The sequence below is a fragment of the Pristiophorus japonicus genome, chromosome 13, assembly GCF_044704955.1.
Source record: "Pristiophorus japonicus isolate sPriJap1 chromosome 13, sPriJap1.hap1, whole genome shotgun sequence".
Classification (NCBI taxonomy): Eukaryota; Metazoa; Chordata; class Chondrichthyes; family Pristiophoridae; genus Pristiophorus; species Pristiophorus japonicus.
The window spans coordinates 68,942,407-68,964,890 of record NC_091989.1 but is presented as its reverse complement, the minus strand read 5'-3'; the positions used below and the strand labels follow the sequence as shown (position 1 = coordinate 68,964,890).

The 22,484-nt window shown below is 49.4% G+C and overlaps 1 pseudogene; it reads right to left on the bottom strand.

The window, feature by feature from the left end:
- Positions 1-22,484, bottom strand: part of LOC139278107 (uncharacterized) — a 52,126-nt pseudogene that overhangs the window by 22,348 nt on the left and 7,294 nt on the right.

The window sequence follows — 22,484 nt, the reverse complement described above, 5'->3', positions numbered from 1 at the left end:
TTCTTAGTTGACTCAACTGCGTGTGGCTCAGATTAAAATGCTCGAAGTGCGTTTTCCTGGCACGTGAAATGGAGTTCTTGGGAAGGAGGTTTGCAGCGGACGGCATCAGGCCCACCAACGCGAACACGGAGGCAATCGAGAACGCACCGCGGCCTCAGAACGTGATGGAGCTGCGGTCGTTCCTGGGAGTCTTGAACTACTTTGGTAACTTCTTACCAGGTCTCAGCACACTGCTAGAACCACTATATGTCTTACTACGAAAAGGGGGTGAATGGGTTTGGGGCAAAAGCCAAGAAAATGCTTTTGTAAAAGCAAGAAAATTGTTATGCTCAAACAAATTGCTTGTGTTGTACGATCCATGTAAGCGTTTGGTACTAGCATGTGATGCGTCGTCATATGACGTCGGGTGTGTATTGCAACAAGCTACTGATTTAGGGAAACTGCATCCAGGTGACTATCTAAGGCTGAGAGAGCCTACAGCATGATTGCGAAAAAAGCGTTAGCGGGTGTCTATGGGGTAAAGAAAATGCATCAATACCTGTTTGGGCTAATATTCGAATTGGAAACTGACCATAAGCCATTTATATCCCTGTTTTCCGAGAGTAAAGGGATAAATACCAATGAATCGGCCCGCATCCAGAGATGGACGCTCACGTTGTCCGCATACAACTACGCCATCCGCCACAGGCCAGGCACAGAAAACTGCGCCGATGCTCTCAGTAGGCTGCCATTGCACACCACAGGGGTGGAAATGGCACAGCCCATAGATCTAGCCATGGTTATGGAAGCATTTGAGAGTGAGCAATCACCCGTCACTGCCCGGCAGATCAAAACCTGAACAAGCCAGGACCCTTATTATCACTAGTCAAAAGCTGTATACTTCATGGGAGCTGGTCCAGTGTCTTAGAAACATAGAAACATAGCAAATAGGTGCAGGAGCAGGCCATTCAGCCCTTCCAGCCTGCACCACCATTCAATGAGTTCATGGCTGAACATGCAACTTCAGTACCCCCTTCCTGCTTTCATGCCATACCCTTTGATCCCCCGAGTAGTAAGGACTTCATCTAACTCCCTTTTGAATATATTTAGTGAATTGGCCTCAACTACTTTCTGTGGTAGAGAATTCCACAGGTTCACCACTCTCTGGGTGAAGAAGTTTCTCCTTATCTCGGTCCTAAATGGCTTACCCCTTATCCTCTGGTTCTGGACTTCCCCAACATTGGGAACATTCTTCCTGCATCCAACCTGTCCAAACCCGTCAGAATTTTAAACGTTTCTATGAGGTCCCCTCTCACTCTTCTGAACTCCAGTGAATACAAGCCCAGTTGATCCAGTCTTTCTTGATAGGTCAGTCCCACCATCCCGGGAATCAGTCTGGTGAATCTTCGCTGCACTCCCTCAATAGCAAGAATGTCCTTCCTCAAGTTAGGAGACCAAAACTGTACACAATACTCCAGGTGTGGCCTCACCAAGGCCCTGTACAACTGTAGCAACACCTCCCTGCCCCTGTACTCAAATCCCCTCGCTATGAAGGCCAACATGCCATTTGCTTTCTTAACCGCCTGCTGTACCTGCATGCCAACCTTCAATGACTGATGTACCATGACACCCAGGTCTCGTTGCACCTTTCCTTTTCCTAATCTGTCACCATTCAGATAATAGTCTGTCTCTCTGTTTTTACCACCAAAGTGGATAACCTCACATTTATCCACATTATACTTCATCTGCCACGCATTTGCCCACTCACCTAACCTATCCAAGTCACTCTGCAGCTTCATTGCATCCTCCTCGCAGCTTACACTGCCACCCAACTTAGTGTCATCCGCAAATTTGGAGATACTACATTTAATCCCCTCGTCTAAATCATTAATGTACAATGTAAACAACTGGGGCCCCAGCACAGAACCCTGCGGTACCCCACTAGTCACTGCCTGCCATTCCGAAAAGTACCCATTTACTCCTACTCTTTGCTTCCTGTCTGACAACCAGTTCTCAATCCACGTCAGCACACTACCCCCAATCCCATGTGCTTTAACTTTGCACATTAATCTCCTGTGTGGGACCTTGTCGAAAGCCTTCTGAAAGTCCAAATATACCACATCAACTGGTACTCCTTTGTCCACTTTATTGGAAACATCCTCAAAAAATTCCAGAAGATTTGTCAAGCATGATCTCCCTTTCACAAATCCATGCTGACTTGGACCTATCATGTCACCATTTTCCAAATGCGCTGCTATGACATCCTTAATAATTGATTCCATCATTTTACCCACTACTGAGGTCAGGCTGACCGGTCTATAATTCCCTGCTTTCTCTCTCCCTCCTTTTTTAAAAAGTGGGGTTACATTGGCTACCCTCCACTCGATAGGAACTGATCCAGAGTCAATGGAATGTTGGAAAATGACTGTCAATGCATCCGCTATTTCCAAGGCCACCTCCTTAAGTACTCTGGGATGCAGTCCATCAGGCCCTGGGGATTTATCGGCCTTCAATCCCATCAATTTCCCCAACACAATTTCCCGACTAATAAAGATTTCCCTCAGTTCCTCCTCCTTACTAGACCCTCTGACCACTTTTATATCCGGAAGGTTGTTTGTGTCCTCCTTAGTGAATACTGAACCAAAGTACTTGTTCAATTGGTCTGCCATTTCTTTGTTCCCCGTTATGACTTCCCCTGATTCTGACTGCAGGGGACCTACGTTTGTCTTTACTAACCTTTTTCTCTTTACATACCTATAGAAACTTTTGCAATCCGCCTTAATGTTCCCTGCAAGCTTCTTCTCGTACTCCATTTTCCCTGCCCTAATCAAACCCTTTGTCCTCCTCTGCTGAGTTCTAAATTTCTCCCAGTCCCCAGGTTCGCTGCTATTTCTGGCCAATTTGTATGCCATTTCCTTGGCTTTAATACTATCCCTGATTTCCCTAGATAGCCACGGTTGAGCCACCTTCCCTTTTTTATTTTTACGCCAGACAGGAATGTACAATTGTTGTAATTCATCCATGCGGTCTCTAAATGTCTGCCATTGCCCATCCACAGTCAACCCCTTAAGTATCATTAGCCAATCTATCTTAGCCAATTCATGCCTCATACCTTCAAAGTTACCCTTCTTTAAGTTCTGGACCATGGTCTCTGAATTAACTGTTTCATTCTCCATCCTAATGCAGAATTCCACCATATTATGGTCACTCTTCCCCAAGGGGCCTCGCACAATGAGATTGCTAATTAATCCTCTCTCATTACACAACACCCAGTCTAAGATGGCCTCCCCCCTAGTTGGTTCCTCGACATATTGGTCTAGAAAACCATCCCTTATGCACTCCAGGAAATCCTCCTCCATCGTATTGCTTCCAGTGGAAATGCAGGAAGAGATAAAGCCATTCCAGTGGTGCAAAGATGAAATGTCGATACAGGCAGACTGCCTTCTGTGGGGCAATCGAGTAGTGGTCCCCAAGAATGGCAGAGACACCTTCATCAATGACCTCCACAGTACCCACCTAGGCATCGTAATGATGAAAGCGATAACCAGATCCCATGTGTGGTGGCCCGGTCTCGATGCGGATTTAGAGTCCTGCATTCACAGATGTAATACATGCTCGCAGTTAAGCAATGTACCCAGGGAGGCGCCGCTAAGTTTATGGTCTTGGCCCTCCAAACCGTAGTCTAGGGTACACGTCGACTATGCAGGCCCATTGTTGGGTAAAATGTTCCTTGTGGTTGTAGACACATACTCCAAGTGGATTGAATGTGAGATAATGTCGGCCAGCATGTCCGCTGCCACCACTGAAAGCCTGCAGGCCATGTTTACCACTCACGGCTTACCTGATGTCCTGGTGAGCGACAACGGGCCATATTTTACCAGTGCTGAGTCCAAAGAATTCATGACCCGTAAAACGATCAAACATGTCACATCTTCCCCGTTTAAACCAGCGTCCAATGGTCAGGCAGAGAGAGCAGTGCAAACCATCAAGCAAGGCTTGAAGAGGGTAACTGAAGGCTCACTGCAGACTCGCCTATCCCGAGTCCTGCTTAGCTACCGCGCGAGACCCCACTCACTCGCTGGGATCCCACCTGCTGAACTGCTCATGAAAAGTGTACTTAAGACAAGGCTCTCGTTAGTTCACCCTGATCTACATGAACAAGTAGAGAGCAGGCGCCTTCAACAAAGTGCATCATTTTGACGCAAATGTGTCATGCGATATTAAAATCAACGATCCTGTATTTGTATTAAATTATGGACAAGGTCCCAAGTGGCTTCCCAGCACTGTCGTGGCCAAAGAGGGGAGTAGGGTGTTTCGGGTCAAACTTTCAAATGGACTCATTCACCCGAAACACTTGGACCAAATCAAACTCAGATTCACGGACTATCCTGAGCAACCCACCTTTTTTGATCCCCCAGCATACACACCAGTGGCAACTGGCACCACGGTTGACCACGAAGCAGAACCCATCATCCACAGCAGCTTAGTAGGGCCCAACACACTAGGCAGCCCAGCAAGGCCAGCTGCACAGCAGCCCAGCGAGGGCCCAACAAATGATTCAACTACACCAGCTTTCACACCGAGACGATCAACCAGGGCAAGAAGGGACCCAGATTGACTCACATTGTAAATAGTTACACTGTTGACTTTGGGGGGGAGGGCAGTGTTGTTATACATGTGGACTTGTATTTACTATGTACAGCCACCAGTGGGCTCATCCCATAATCCCTTGGTATTTAAGGAGGCCTCACAGGTTGGAGAGGCACTCTGGAGATCTGCAATAAAAGCTAAGGTCACAGTTTACTTTGAGCTCACAGTGTTCAGTCTGACTCTTTCTCCATACACAACAGGGAGGGTGTGGGGAGCCCAACCAAAAAGCCTACCAGAGGATATAGGCCGAGATAGCAGAGGTGGTCTCATCGGCGACCAACGAGGGTACGTGAGGGCAATCAATGCCGCAAACGATGGAACGACCTTGTGGGATCCACAAGAGTATTACATTGATTTACATGTACTTATGTATTTATATAATTTGATTTGTAATAGTCATGAGTGACTATCAACAGATGTGAGGGCTTGCACTTTTACCAGGAATGTTTTAATCAAAGCCTGCGGTCACGGTATACGTCTTTAGGTAAAGAATGATAATAATCATAATAATGATGATTACATCTGTCGGTTATGTGTTGTATCAGTCTCTGTGACAGTACTTAGCAATGATATCACGCAATGATCTCATGATATGTCGTCCTGTCACCTTTTACAGAAGAAGCTATCGACAATGAGATCTGTGCAGAGGCGAACGGGTGGGGGGCCACCAGTCCCCAGCGACATCACTGAGATGGAGGAGCGGGTGCTCACACTTGTGGGGAAGCACCCTCGGACAGCCATGGACGCATCTGCAGACCCTGAAATGATGCCACGTGAGTAAAGCTTACATCATTGCATCATGTAAAGTCAATACATGACACACCAACTAATCCAACCAATCATATATGATAGATGATTTCTAAAAGTGACATAGAAATAATGCTGGCCTAATGAAAATCATTGCAATACACAATGTGTTGATGGTCATGAAATATGATGGCTGCAATGATTTTGAGAGTGGTGGTACTTTTGTCGTGCATATGCTGTGTGTAGCGCTGGACTCACCTTGTCACCCTAGCTCCCACTTCTCATCTAATAACCTCATTTGTGTTTTGCAGCTCAGCCAGCAGCACGGCTGCAGGCAAGACCATGGAGGCCAGAAGGTGGGGGCGAGGGGCAGGAGCTGGCGGACGATCCTACTACATCTGGTGCTGAGGAGCTCCGATTCTCGCCCGTCAATCCGCTGGGTCTGTTCTCCATGGCTGAGAGCGTGGACTTCGAAGAACCTGCATTGCCATGCTCCAGAACCCATTCCACCCCAAGGCCATCCCCCGGTCATTCCCGCCTCCACTCTGGAGGTGCTGGCTCCAAGCACCTCTCCACGGGGCACCCCATTTGTCCCCAGGACGGTGCCGACCCCGCGGAGGCCTCGTGGACGTGGCAGGTCTGTTCCACAAGCGCGACATGACAGCGAAGAGAAGATTCAGTTGTCCAAGAAGACTGTAGACATTGGTGACCAGCTCATCGAAGCATTGGGGGGTATATCCCGACATCTGGCCACGATGACCGAGTACATTCCACACATGGCGGAGTCCCTGGATGCGATAGCCAGGAACACTGCTGCCACAGGCCTCGCAGTGGTCCCCGAGCATGGCACTCTAGCCCTAGTTTCTGCACCACCACTGCGAATGACAGATGTGAGCAAGGAACAAGATCCTGCTTTTGCATCAGAGAATGTTGCCCCCTCAGCACCCACCCCCCCCCCGCTCCTGTACCCATGTAACCAGCGCATCTGCCTTCATCCCCCCCCATTGAGGCACCGCCTGAGGAGCTCCTCGGCCAGGCGCCGTGGAGTGAGGAGGGGAAGGTATAGAGGCAGGGAGAAGAAAGAGAGGGGGGAAGGAAAGTGAGGTGCATGTCCGCAGGTGATGGCTGTGTTATATCTCCATCTGGGTGTATGCAATTTGTTGCAATGTATGGGGGCTGGGGACCACGCTCCTGCTTTGCCTTTGTATTCTGTGTTGCTGGACATGTTGACCATGTGATTTATGTCAATGGTGGAAAAAGTGGGGTGTGGGCAGGGGTTGGGTGTTATTGGCTGTGTCACTTATGATTTCAGACCAATGTTGGTATTAAACTTTTGTTATTGAACATAACCTTGTTGCGCATTGTCTCAGATAGCTGGACCATTACACACTGGTGATTCCTTACCGTGAAAGGGTTAAATACAACTTAACATCAATCAATGTAAACTTTAACTGGCACCAAGGTGATGGGCACCATTGATGTCTGAGCTGTACACACACAGCAGTGTGTCAGCATTGTCACTCACATCAGCGCTCTTTCAGGCAAATTTTTCCGATATCAGCTCCTCACGTAAGAGTAGGATTTAACAAATGCCAGCCACATGGGTTAGTTCCACTTTTTGTGGGCGGTTTTCTGAGCGGGCGAAATTCTGGGCGATATGTGTGCGAGGTGGTGAAATGGATAGCAGGCGATCTCCATGGCCGTTTGTTTGGGTAAATATGTTCTTTACGACAAAAAACAGTGGACGGGCGTTATTATTGAATCTCGGCGTTAAGTCCATGAAGAAAGTAACGCTGGCCGATAACATGGGCGTTGAAATCACCCATTCTGCTGATGCTGCCCCAAAAAAGTGGGCGGGCGGTGATATTTTTTCTCGCCATTAAGCACAATGGGAAAATAATGCTCGGCGATAAGTCTCCTAAAAAAGCCCGTCAGTTTCCATTTTGTGCCAAAATGGGCGATATCTTGGCATTGTCACTAGATTTCTCCTAGCCATCTTCACCCTGTGGCCAAGGAGCTCCTCCCGGAATCACAGTGCAGATGTCGGCCCCTATAGGGCACAACGGACACACGCACACAGTGGCACACACACACCCAGTGACACACACACTCGCACTCAATGACACAGAAACACACACACCCAGTGATGCACACACACACTGTCACACATAGTCACACACACACACACAGTGACACATACACACACACAGTGACACAAGCACACACACAGTGACACACAAACACAGTGACACACACACAGACAGTGACACACACACACACTCAGTGAGACACACACATACAGTGACACACACACACAGACACACAAAGTGACACACGCACACACAGTCACACACGCACACACACACACACACACAGTGACACAACACAGACAGTGGCACACACAGTCACACACTCACACAGTCACACGCACACACAGTGACTCAGAGTGACACACACTTAGTCACACACATACACACACAGTGACACACACACACAGTGAGACATACGCACACACAAAGTGACACACACACTCAGTCACACACACACACACAGTGACACACACACACAGACATGCACAGTGACATGTACACACACAGTGACACACTCACACACTCACACACACAGAGTGACACACACACGGTGACATACACACACACACCCAGTGATGCACGCTCACACAAACACAGTAACACACACACTCAGTGGCACACACAGTGATGGCCACACACACACACATTCAGTGACACACTCACACAGACATAGTGACACACATTCACTCACACAAACAGTGGCACAGACACAACCAGTGACAAACCCACACACACACACACAGTGACACACACAAACACACATACTCAGTGACACACACACACACAGTGACACACACACACACACAAACCCAGTGACACACACAGAGTAACACACAAACACAGTGACACACATACATACTATTATCATCATCATCATAGGCAGTCTCTCGGGATTGAGGAAGACTTGCTTCCACTCTTAGAATGAGTTCTTAGGTGGCTGAACAGTCCAATACGAGAACCATAGTCTCTGTCACAGGTGGGACAGATAGTCTTTGAGGGAAAGGGTGGGCAGAGAGCCTGGTTTGCCGTACGCTCCTTCCGTAGCCTGCGCTTGATTTCTGCATGCTCTCGACAACGATACTCGAGGTGCTCAGCGCCCTCCCGAATGCACTTCCTCCACTTAGGGTGGTCTATGGCCAGGGATTCCCAGGTGTCAGTGGGGATGTCGCACTTTATCAGGGAGGTTTTGAATGTGTCCTTGTAACGTTTCCTCTGCCCGCCTTTGGCTCGTTTGCCGAGGATGAGTTCCGAGTAGAGCGCTTGCTTTGGGAGTCTCATGTCTGGCATGCAAACGATGTGGCCTGCCCAGCGGAGCTGATCGAGTGTGGTCAGTGCTTCAATGCTGGGGATGTTGGCCTGGATGAGGACGTTGATGTTTGTGCGCCTGTCCTCCCAGGGGATTTGTAGGATCTTGTGGAGACATCGTTGGTGGTATTTCTGCAGCAACTTGAGGTGTCTACTGTACATGGTCCATGTCTCTGAGCCATACAGGAGGGCGGGTATTACTATGGCCCTGTAGACCATAAGCTTGGTGACAGTTTTGAGGGACTGGTCTTCAAACACTCTTTTCCTCAGGCAACCAAGGGCTGCACTGCCGCACTGGAGGCGGTGTTGGATCTCGTCGTCAATGCCTGCTCTTGTTAATATGAGGCTCCCGAGATAAGGGAAGTGGTCCACGTTGTCCAGGGCTATGCCGTGGATCTTGATGTTTGGGGGGCAGTGCTGTGCGGCGAGGACAGGCTGGTGGAGGACCTTTGTCTTACTAATGTTTAGCGTAAGGCCCATGCTTTCATACACCTCGGTAAATACATCGATTATGTCCTGGAGTTCAGCATCTGTGTGTGCACAGACACAGGCGTCATCCGTGTACTGTAGCTCGACGACAGAGATTGGAGTGGTCTTGGACCTGGCCTGGAGATGGCGAAGGTTGAACAGCTTCCCACTGGTTCTGTAGTTTAGTTCCACTCCAACGGGGAGCTTATCAACTGTGAGGCAAAAGCACACAAACACACACACACACACACACACACACAGTGACACACACAGACACACACAGTAACACACACACTCAGTGGCACACACAGTCATACATACACAGTGACACACACACATACACACACACACACACAATGTGACAAACACACTCAGTGACGCACACACACACACAGTGACACTCACACTCAGTGACAAAAACAAACACAGACACAGTGACACAAACCCACACACAGTGACACAGACACAACCAGTGACACACACATGCACACACACAAGGTGACACACACAAACACACACTCAGTGACACACAGACACACACACAGTGACACACACACACACACACAAACACACACACACAAACACAACCAGTGACACACAGAGAGTAACACACAAACACAGTGACACACACACTATTATCATCATCATCATAGGCAGTCCCTCGGGATCGAGGAAGACTTGTTTCCACTCTTAGCATGAGTTCTTAGGTGGCTGAACAGTCCAATACGAGAACCACAGTTTCTGTCACAGGTGGGACAGATAGTCGTTGAGGGAAAGGGTGGGCAGGGAGCCTGGTTTGCCGCTCGCTCCTTCCGCTGCCTGTGCTTGATTTCTGCATGCTCTCGGCGACAATACACGAGGAGTTCAGCGCCCTCCCGGATGCACTTCCTCCACTTAGGGCGGTCTTTGGCCAGGGAACAACTACAGTGACAACTACACACAAACACGCACACAGTGACACACACACACACACTCACACACACAGAATGACACACACAGTCACACACACACACAGAGTGACACACACACAGTGAGGCACACGCAGTGAGACACACACCAACACACACACACACACACACACACACTCACACACACACACAGTCACAAACACACAGTGACATACACACACCCAGTAAGACACACAGAGTAACACACAAACACAGTGACACTCGCACACACACACAAACAGACACTGACACACAATTAGTGACACACACATCGTGACATACACACACACACACATGCGCACACACCCAGTGACACACACACACACACACACAGTGACACACACACAGTGACACACACACAGAGTGACACACACACACAAACACACACACACACACACACACCCAGTGACACACACACACACACAGTGACACACACACAGAGAGTGACACACACACACATACACACACCCAGTGACACACACACACGCGCACACACACAGTGACACACACAGTGAGGCACACGTAGCGAGAAACACACCAACACACAGTCACAGAGACACAGTGACACACATACACACACTCAGTGACTGTAACGGGGGGGGAGATGTTTGTCTATATGACGGGGTCAGGTTCCCTTCTGACCAACTTGAGCGGTTTCGAATCGCTCACCCTCCCTTGGGTTCTGTACTCTGGATTTATTTGGGGGGTGTGACAAAAATGCAGAGGACATTAGTTTCATGCAAAGAACTTTGGTTTTATTACATTCAAGGTAATACAGGCTTATTACTCAAGTAAGAAAATACACGGCCAGACTTACAATCACTCTAATAAAGGACAGTAGAAAGAAAGGTACAAGGTCAAACTTATAATCACTCTAATAAAATGCCATACACTACATTTTCAAAGGGGGTTGCAGTAAAATTATACCTCCCACCTCCCAATACCTAATTCTAGCTAGGTTAGACTCCAGGGCAGGCAGGGACTTATGCTTACCAATCCTTTTGATAGTTAATGGTGGATGGTGATGTTCTTCCTTCCTTCAGGACTTCAAGACTTCGAGGCTGGAGAGGTTAGTTTACAACTGTCACGTTGGTTTCTTTCTTTGTCTTGATGAGGTAGTAGCGACCACCTCTCTCCCCCCTCTCTCTCTCTAACCTCTGTTGAAAACAGTGGCCAGTTGTACGATTTCAGTGTTCTAATCTTGCTGCCCAATCTGTTCACAATCCTTTGTATAATTTTGCCGGGTTTGGTTCTTCTTTGTAATATTTTGTCGGGCTCGTTAAAGTTGATATGTCTTGGGTGGGTTGATGTTCGAAAAACTGTTTTCTGATGGAAATATTAGTTTGGTAATTGCAATGTCCTTTTGTGTGTAGTCTTTCGCATACAGGCTGGATTGGACCTCTTTGTGATGTATATGCTGAAATGGTTTGTCCAGACCCATGTTGATGGGGAGCTATCTCTGGGTGATTTTGTGATGATAATGTCTCTTGTGGAGGAAGATTTCCAAATACTCATTCTTCCAGAGAGGCTAACTCAGTTCTCACACCCAGACAGTTCCAATAATCAAACAGGCTTCTTTTGTTCCCTAGATCCGCCCACAGGCTTGAATTTGTCTTGTAAAAGTTCATAATTCTATTAAAGTTCGTAGTTTCTTCCATAAGCACTTTAGAATTGCAAACTTTTCGGTGGTTGGTCCCAAATTAAATTTCCTTTTGAATGAGCCCAAACACAGGAGGGGTTCTGATGAATTTTGCTCTCTGCTGTCCCCCCTGTTGACACTCCACACTCCTTGAGTGTCAATCAAGGTAAACAAGATTCCTGCTCCCTAGAGTCAACCTTCCCTGCATTTATACTGGCTAAACATTACCCTGCATCCCCTGTTGAAATGCAATGCAATATACAGGCGAATACAGTCATTACAATTCGGTTATAGCATAGTATGATGTCCCTCTTTTACTCAGTTTTCACAGTGAAATAACGGTACAGTCATACACAACTTCAAGTAAAGTAAAACAAAGCACATAGTATCACATTCTCACATAGCATAAAGGTCCATAGTCAAACACATTTTAAGTTCAGTAAAATAAAGAAACATAGTCAAAACATTTAAGTAACACTCTTACAACACTCGCGATGTTGCGGTTTACAGCAGGTAAAATCAAACACAAATTAAACATGGTAGTATGGTGTCACCCCTCCCTGCGCGATTCCCAAGTTTGGTCAAGGAGCGTATAGCACCCTTTGGTGCCTGATCTGATGGCCTCTGCGTTTCACTCGGCAAGTGAGACACCATAAGTAAAGTATAATCGCGAGTTGACAAATAACTAAAGTGTGGGAAGCGATTCGGATCCAGACTGGGACTTTTTTATTTCTGAAAAGGTCCCACCAAGGCGGAATGGTGATCTCGAGAATCTTTTTCCCTATCTCAATTGTTTTCTGTTCTAGAGTGTAGAAGTATTTTTGTGAGATAATTACAGCTTTTAGGAGAGTGGTAAGATGTTTGGGTAGAGGGGTAATTGCACAGTCAAAATGTACAACATAACCTGCAGGTTTGTAATGTTTTCCTTCACAGTGAGGTGGACAGTGGCGGGTTCAGGAATGGGGACAATCCGTTCCTGGGCCACTTGAACTGATGCCTCAGGTTTGAAGCAAAAACTGCTGCCACTCACCGGACATCAGAAGTGTCCATGTTGGTAGTGGGTTGCACTGGTGGTGACACAATATGCCCCACCCCCTATGTATGCTACCTGTGGAGGGACATGTTCTTGTGCCATTACCTCCATGGTACAGTTAATAGGCTGTGCACCAGCAGCTTTAAACCCACACTGTGACTTAGAATGGGCACTCAATACTGGGGACACAGTATTACGTGTGCACCCCGGCTCCGGCACCCGGAGAGGTCAGTACCCGTTACAGCGTGCTCCCACTTTATGACATAGGATGGGACCGCTGCGAAACGAATGTATGCACCTCCCTGAATAACTCCAATGTTCTCCACCCGGTATACCGGTGCAGGTCGGGCTGTCCCACCCATGACCGGCATCCTTAGTACGATTCCCATTATAGTGTGGTTAGATTTCCCACAGTCCACTGGGAGAGGGTAGGCTTCAGAGGCTAGGCGGAGCTGGCACGGGCTTAGTCAATTGCTGTACGGGTGGAGGGCTGCGAGGTGCTTGTTCCTGATCCAAGAGGGGACTACACCTTGTCTTAAATCCTCCAGGTTGTTGCGGACCTCGCCCAACAACCATGCCCCATACAGTACGCACATCTCGTTCTGTGCAGCCTGGTAAGAAGCGTTTCTATCCTCCTGTATAAGTGCATTCACTGTCTGTGCCTGTTTTTCCAGCTCAGCCACTATTTCTTTTAAATGGACAGTCATAGCCTGGTCATTGTGTAATTCAGAACCTACTACAGTATTCTCTTGTTTCAGAATTTTTCTCAATTGGGTCTTTAAACCGTTTATCCGTGTTTGCAGTTCTATGTCATCTAGGCTATTTATTGCAGAGGATGCTGTATTGTAGGTAGTGAAAACGTCGTTTATGATTCCCCTTCTAGGTCTCCCCGAGCCCATGGTGTCCCTAGCGTTTAGGGTGTATAGGTCTGCTTTGTCTACATTTCCAAAGTCTAACTCATACAATTTCTTGAACATGTCTCGAAGTAGGGCCTGGTATAGCAGCTCTGTTTCCTTCGGGTACCATGCAGGTAGGTGTACCTCGGTAAGGTTTAATATTACTGAAGCTACTGCATAATGTACCCCCTGATATAACACCTTTTCGGTCGGTACCAATACTAATCCGTTCCCAGGTCCCTTGGTGGTGGTAGGACACCTTTCTATTACTGTGCGTATTGGCGGGGTTGTGGGTAGGGGTTTCTTAGTGTGTGCTCTTAGTTTGGGAGCATTAATTGGGAGTGGGGACCGTGCACCCGTGTAGGCTAGAATTCCACCCCATCCCTTCCCCTTCCTGTTGCAATTGCTTGGCGAAGGCGATCGATATGCCTGCGGGACAAATACTCTCTGATCCCCACATGCAAACATAAATTCCTCGTTCGGGTTACCACCATTTGTCCCAACACACTTTTACTCCTCCCCGTGTCCCCGTGATGGTACGTATCATTACCGAGTCTTTCCCAGTCCGATTCCTGGTCCCATGCGTCCTTGCTGAGCTTTCTGAGCCACCACCATTTTCCCAGGGGAATGTTTCCTTTGCAAGTCAAACATATATGTTTTCCCCCTGTAATACTGACTCAGGCAGTGATGATCCACATCCGGGGGCATGGAACTGAGGCCTCCCCGTAGGTAAAACCTTCCTGGCTGGAGTAGCGGGTAGAGTTAGATCCCAGCCACCCTGGCCATCTTCCCTCGTGGGTGTAAACAGCGAGTTCTTCCACGTCTCAGGGGCCACCCCCGGCGGTTACGATCGGTGCTCTCCCTCCTGAGCACTCGTAAATGAGGGATTCTTCCACGTCTCCTCGGTTGCCGCTGCTCATCCTTATCAGGGCGAGCAGGAACAGGACCCTTCTCATGTTGCTCTCTTTCCTGTAGGGGCACATAAAACAGATTGTCTAGCCCTGAGAAAGTTCTCTGGCTTGACAAAGGTGACCGAGTTCCAAATTGGGCTCATCGTCTTTAACTGATTAGCTGCCTTATTCAGTTCCTTGTGGACTGATGTCTTTTAACGTTATCTCACAGTCGTTCTGCTTGTTATCTTACATGTGCTTCCTTAACAGCCATACCGGTAGATTCTTCTTACTCCCAGGGATTACCCGGCCTGTGCTTTTTTTAACAGCTGCACAGGTAGATTCTTTTCCTTACCCCAGTTAACTAATACTTATCATTATACAGATAAATCTTACACTATTCTAGACTTATTCACTAAATATACTTAAATTCATGTTGCTAAACATTCTTAAATTCAAATGGCACTATATATGTACATCTGCCACCCGTCTCCAGGTGGCCAGGTTAATTCCTGCCTTCTTTCTTTCTTCTTCTCCCGCTGGGTGTGCAGCGAGGTCGGTAATAGGTCGGTCTGCACCGCCGGACCTGGAGTGTCCTGACCGGACGTGGGTTTGAGTCCCACACTATCGGGGGAATGTCCCCTCCAGTGCTCCAGCACACTGCTTCTTTAGGGGTGGCTGCTTGGTTCGTTTCTTCCCCTGGGGGTGGCTGCCTGGTCGAGGGCTACGGGCTGGGGACTCTCACTTGGTGGCTGTTCCACTGCTATCTCTTCTGGGGGTCCCTCGTTGCCCGAGGCTACCGGCTGGGTGTCCCTGCTCGCGGGCTGGTCTTTGACCTTAAGTACCCTTTTGTGGCTGGTCACTTTCCCAGGGCTGAACCATTCAAATTGGAGTGCTGGTGACCATGGTGTCTTTGGCCGTGGTGTGCGGGGAGTCCTTCTTAAGGCTCCGGCTGCTGGGGGTGCGTCCGAGTCCCAAATGATTGGGGGGACAGCTCCTCCAGTAACACAGTCCACCGCCCCTCTAGGTACAGTCTGTGGGTCTGCCACATCCCCTGTGGGATTTCCACAGTCGGGGGCTGTTGGCTGGGGCTCCCTGTCTTTAGTACGGTTTACAGTTTTTGGCTGTCCCTTACATTTAGCTGCTGCCCCTGGGTTGAAAAGTTTGCACTGATTTATGTGGAACCACTTTGTTCGGCGGGGAAATTTTATGGCATAGACCATGGGGCTTGCCTTGTCGTCAATATGGTACGGTCCCATGTACAGTGGCTCAAAGACCCCTACTCTAGCACAGTTCCTCACCATAACCTGGTCCCCTATCTCCCACTCATGGTGTTTGCGGGGCTCTAGCAGCAGTCGGTTGCTCCGATGCTGTTTTCCCATGTTGTTAGCAGCCTGCCAGTGAGTCTGTTTAAGGTGCTCAAACAGATTCCTGACAAAGCTGTCCTGGTTCGCTTCCCTAAGCTGACCTTCCGTGAGTACCGGGGCTAATACATGGGTGGGGGTTCGCATGGCTCTGCTGATCATGAGCTCGTACGGGGAGTACCCTGTGCTCTTTGACTGGCTGGCCCGGATTCCCATGAGGACTAGTGGTAAGATCTTTACCCACCCTTTGGGTGAGTCCCCTGTGTCCTTGCGCAGCCTTTCTTTGATGGTGCGGTTTAAACGCCCGGATGACTGCGGGTTGTGGGCGACATGCCATTTCCCTTTGATGCCGAGTACCTTAAGGGTCTCCTGCATCACCTGCCCGGTGAAGTGACTCCTTTGGTCGGACTCCACATATTGTGGTAGTCCCCATCGAGAGAACACGTCTCTGACCAGGATCCTAACTGTTCCCAGGGCAATGGCTGTTCGGCATGGGAAGGCTTCCACCCATTTGGTGAAAACATCCACCAATACTAGGCAGTACTTGTAACCTCCCTGGGCAGTGGATAGGGGCCCGAAGTAATTGATTTGGATCGATTGCCAGGGTCCCTCTACCCTCCTGATATGTCCCATCGACACCTTTCTTTTCTGGGGGTCGGGGTTGTTGGCCGCGCACACCAGACAGCTAACACAGAACTCGTGGACATCGTCCCTGAGTCCCGGCCACCACCCTGCCTGTTCCACTCGTTGCCAAGTGGTCTCAGGTCCGGGGTGTCCTGCTCCTGGACCCTCGTGGGCCAGCTGGAGGAATTCTCTCCGGTGTTGTTGCGGCACTACCCATTGCTCCCTCTGAACAGCATGCCTTCTTTAATGACAATTGCTGCAGTGCCGTACGGACCGTCTATCCTTTCCCCTTTAGCTAGCTTGTTCAGGACAGTTTTGAGGACGGGGTCTTGGGTCTGAACCGTTTTTAGATCCGGGGGCAAAGCTATCCCTGCCTTTCATGCCGTCCCTATCCTGCCCCTGACTGCTGCGATGGGTCCTGGGTTGTACGGATCCCAGAGCTTCCCCGTGCAGGCCCCTTGCTTGGCCAACATGTCAGCCTGCTGGTTTCCCTCACTACGGGGTTCTGTGGTGGAATGTGTCTTCACCTTATGTATGTAGATATTCCCTTCCTCCCCTATGGCTTTCATGATCTTTTCCAGTAGGGGCTTAATTGTCAGGGGTCTCCCGTCTGCGGATGTGTATCCGCGATGGGACCAGATAGCCAGTTACTCCATACACGAATTGCATGTGAACATACTGTCCGAGAAAATCGTGTATGGGGTAGGGAATTCTTCGGGGTGTGTGACTACGCACACCACCGCAGACAGTTCAGCATGCTGGGCGCTCATAGTGCTAGGGAGTTTGATCGCCAGGGTAATACCTGCCTCGGGGTCATAAACTCCGCAGCCTGTGAGTCGTTCACCCGCAGATACCGTGCTTGAACCGTCCACATAGATCTCTCGGCCTGTGGGGTGTAACCCAGCCCGAAAGCCTATGTTAATTTCCCATGCCCCTTCTACAGAACACCAGTGGGCTGTCCCTGGATATATCATGTTGGCTTCAAGTCTTGGCTCGTAGAGACCCTTTACCCATAGGTCCATTTGAGAGAGGAGCAGGGTCCAGCGAGCAATGCGGGCACTCCTCACTGTCCCGTCCTTGATTCTCCCGTCCAGGAGCATTTGGGTGGTGTATGGTGGGTAAGGAGTGTGATAGGGGATCCCTCCTGTGAAGATCAGTGATCTTTTCACAGCTCAGTGAGTGGCTAGGAGGTGCCGCTCACTATTGGAGTATCCCTTCTCCAAGTCCGTGAGTATCCTGGAGGAGTAGACCACTGGTCTCAGCCGGCCGTGCCGCTCTTGGAGCAGTACTGCACTCAGGCTGTCTCCATTGGCTGCTACCTCCAGGAAAAATTCTTTACCCCCATCTATGGCCCCTAAAGCTGGCGCGGTCTGCAGGTCTTTCTTGAGTTGGATAAGTGCTGCCTCGCAACCTTTGTCCCATTCCCACTCCACTCCCTTGTGTAGGAGTCGAAGCAGAGGAGCTGTGGTGGCTGCATAATCCTCAATGAAATCTCTGCAGTACCCGGTTAGCCCTAGAAAAGATCTCACTCCTGTCACTGTGTTGGGGGCGGGTAACTTCTGCACTGCTTCCCTTCTAGCTTTGTCAATGGCTCTTTCCCCAGCGCGCACAGCCAGTCCCAGGAATTTTACTTCCTTCAGGCCGATCTGTGCCTTCTTGGGGTTTACTTTAAATCCTTCTTCTTTCAGCAGCTCCAGCAGTTCAGCCAGCAGTGGGCCATGCTCCTCCCCCTGATCGGTGACCAGGAGCAGGTCATCCACATACTGTACTAGCTGCTGGGTCTGCTGAAACTCTTTAAACAGTTGGCCATACACTGATGGAAAATACTGGGGCTGTTGTGGAAGCCCTGAGGGAGACAGTTCCAAGTGTATTGCTGTCCTTTAAAGGTAAAAGCAAACTTGTATTGATCATCCCTTCTTAAAGGTATGGACCAGAACCCATTGGAAATATCCAGCACCGTGAAGGTGGTCGCAGAGGCTGGGATACTTCCAATGAGGTCGGTGACAGCAGCAACGGTGGGTGCACAGGCGGGGATGTTACGGTTGAGTACTTGATAGTCCACCGTGGCTCTCCAGGAGTTGTCCGGTTTCTTAACTGGCCACAATGGCGAGTTCACATGGGTAGCTATTGGTCTCAATATCCCCTGTTTAACCAGCGAACCCAAGGCTGTTTCCATGTCTGCCTCCGCCTCCCTGGGGAAGTTGTACTGTTTCTGTGGTCGGGTCATGGGGTCCCATCTATGCTAACCTCAACCCCGTTTATTCTCACACAGTGTTTGTGAGTGGCAAAAGCTGCCAGGTTTTTCCTCACATACTCTTGATATTCTACAGGGGTGTTACTGACCAGTGATTCAAGGCCGTATCCCTCCTTTGGTTTCATGGTGCACACTGTCCCTTTACCCTGATTTCCCAGGATAACCTTCACCTCATTCTCCTGTCCCGTACAGACTGACCCCCAAAGACAGTGGTTTCTTAAATCCGCTAGGATCCCATGGCCTAGGATGAAGTCAGCCCCCAGGATCCCTCTCCCTTCCTGCTCCCACTTCATCAGGACACAAGTCCACTTAGTGTGGAGTGTACCTAAATGAATGGAGAGCGGAATGGAAAATGAGTCAGCCTGTTCAGTGCCTGTGAAACCCACCAAGTTGTAGGGGACCGTGTTAGACAGAGGTGAGGTGGTGGGGTTAGCTGCATAGACAAGGGTGCTTCAGGCACCGGTGTCCAGCAGGTAAGTCCCTTTCACCTTTTCCACCTCCATCTGTACGGTCGGTCTCCCCCACGCATCATACTCGAGGGCACACAGGTGGGCAGGCTGTGCCTGTCCTAGTCACAGTTTTGGTTGGGAGGGGGCAGATGGGATTTCGGTACCGCTGGCGGTGGCTACCTTCCCAGGGCCATCTAACATGGCTCGGAGCACAATTAAAAAAGTATCAAACAAGTGGGGAGGGACTGGCTTCTCGGTCTTGGCCTTTTTGGCCGGGGTGGAGAATTCTTTCCTGCGCTATTCTTCCAAGGATTTTTACAATCCTTTCTCCAGTGCTCACTCTTTCCGCACCCAAAGCAGGTACGTTTTGTATCAGAGGGGTTATCCCCCTCGTGGCCCCATTCCCTCTTGTCTTGGTTAGGTCGGATTTCATGAACCCTTCCCTTTTGTGGGTGCTCTTCTGTCCCTCTGCCGTTTCTGTAAGCTAGGGTCAGTTGCCTAAGCACTCCCTGTTCTGTGGCTTGGGGATCTCTGGGGTCAAACCAGGCCTCAGCCTTGGTTCTTATTCTGGGTAAACTGTTAGCTACTAGGCTTCGGAGCCAGTGTGCTAATTCGTCCAGGTTTAAGTGATCCCTGTCTATGTCCCCATTACAGGCGCTTTTGTGCATAGGCCACAGTCGGTCTGCGAAAGCCTGTGGGGTTTCTCCTGTGAGCTGCACCGTTTTTTCTACTGTAGAGAAGGGACTCCCGTCATTGCAACCTATAGCTTCTAAAATGTCTTTCTGGACGGCAGCAAGTGTTTTCTGTCCTCTTTTGCTCTCAGTCGAGAGGCACTGGTAGTTTGCTGTCTAGAGATAGGAGAAGCATCTTTGCCATTTCTGCATCATCGCACCCATTAATATCCCCTGCCTGTTCCACTTCCACAAAGTGAACCGAGGGGTCTCCCTTTGGGGTTAGCTTTCTCAGGTGGCTTATCATAGCCCTGAGCTGGTGGGGAGTGTGGGGGACCACAAACTGACTTTCCAGAGGCCCTGGACCCCTGTTAAGGATGGGTGGGCCAAACTTCTGTTGCCGGACCAGGCACATTGGCCCTGGTTCTGGCTCTCCCTGTTCTGGCTCGCCTCCCTCTCCTCCCTGCGGCCAAGCCGAGCTGAAACTCGGTGCCACAGGTGGTGGTGGTTCACTATCCCTGTCCGCCCCGCAGCTGATTTGCCCCTCCTGCTGCTGAACCGGTGTAGTCACCGGTACCACAGGTGGTGGCCGTTAGTTTCTTCCTTCTCTTCCAGGTTTACCTGGGGCATACCCGGGCTTATTAGGCATACCATGCCTTTTGCCTTGGATAGAGCAAGGTTTAAACTTTTAATTTGTTGCTGGCAGGGACCGTGATCTCCCGATTCAAACCCATTAGTGCTAGCTACTTTATACGCTGCTTGCACATCTTTTAATCTTTCCTGGAGCTCTTTTACTTGTAGGGTACAGTCTTGAATTTGTCTTGTAAAAGTTCATAATTCTATTAAAGTTTGTAGTTTCTTCCATAAGCACTTTAGAGTTCCAAACTTTTTGGTAGATAGTCCCAAGTTAAATTTCCTTTCGAATGAGCCTAAACACAGGGGGTGTTCTGGTGAATTTTGCTCTCTGCAGTGACACACACACACTCCGTGACACACACACACATATCCAGTGACTTACACGCAGTGACAGACACACACACATGCACACAGTCACACACACACACATCTCACACACACACACACACACACACACACACGCACACACAGTGATAGACACACACACACAGTGACACACACACACATACTCACACACACAGTAACATACACACAGCGACACATACACACACTCACACACACACACGCGCACACACAGACACACACACACAGTGACACGCACACACACACACACACTCACACACACACAGAGTGACACACACATGCAGTGACACACACACAGTGACCCACCCACACACACACTCACACACATACACAGTGACACACACACACACACGCACACAGTGGCACACACACAGAGTGACACACACACATGCAGTGACACACACACACTCACACACATACACAGTGACACACACACACACAACATGACACACATACAGTGAGTCACACACTCAGTGATTCTCACACACACAGTGACATGCACTCACACACACACAGTAACACACACACTCAGTGGCACACACAGTCATGCACACACACGCAATGGCAGTCACACACACAGACAAACAGTGACACACACACACACAGCCAGTGACACATATACACACACTCTGTGACACACACACAGGAACATACACACATACACAGTGACACACACACAATGACACACACATCCAGTGACTCACATGCAGTGACAGACACACACACATGCACACAGTCACACACACACACACACGTACAAAATGTCACACACACACACACACACACACACACAGTGACACACACAGTGACACATACACACGGTGACACACACACACACATTGACGCACACACACAATCACACACACACAGTGACACACACACACACATTGACGCACACACACACAATCACACACACACAGTGACACACACACACACATTGACGCACACACACACAATCACACACACACAGTGACACACAAACAGAGTGACACACACACACACACACACAGTGACACACAATTACACAGTGACACACACCCACACCCAGTGACACACAAAGTCTCACACACACACAGTGAAACACATACGCACACACACAGTAACACAGATACACATCATCATCATCATAGGCAGTCCCTCGAATCGAGGATGACTTGCTTCCACATCAAAAAGTTTGCAGGTGTTTCAATGAAGGACCTAAAATTCCAGGTCCTGAACTAAATCTTGAAGGGTGGAAGATGCCTGTGTGTGGATTTTTTTAATGTGTGGTGGCCGTTGCACACCAGCCACTACACGGGCTTGACAGAGCTAGGTCTTGGTCCAGTGGCAAGGGTTATCCAAGACGACTGGAGACCAGCTCTGCTGCACGGATCTAGTGCACACATATATCGCAGTGTAGGCTGGTCCATGCTGCCCCTGGGCCCTCGGCTCTTCTGGACCCCAAACTTGCGCCTCTCCTGGGCCCCGATCACGTCCCTC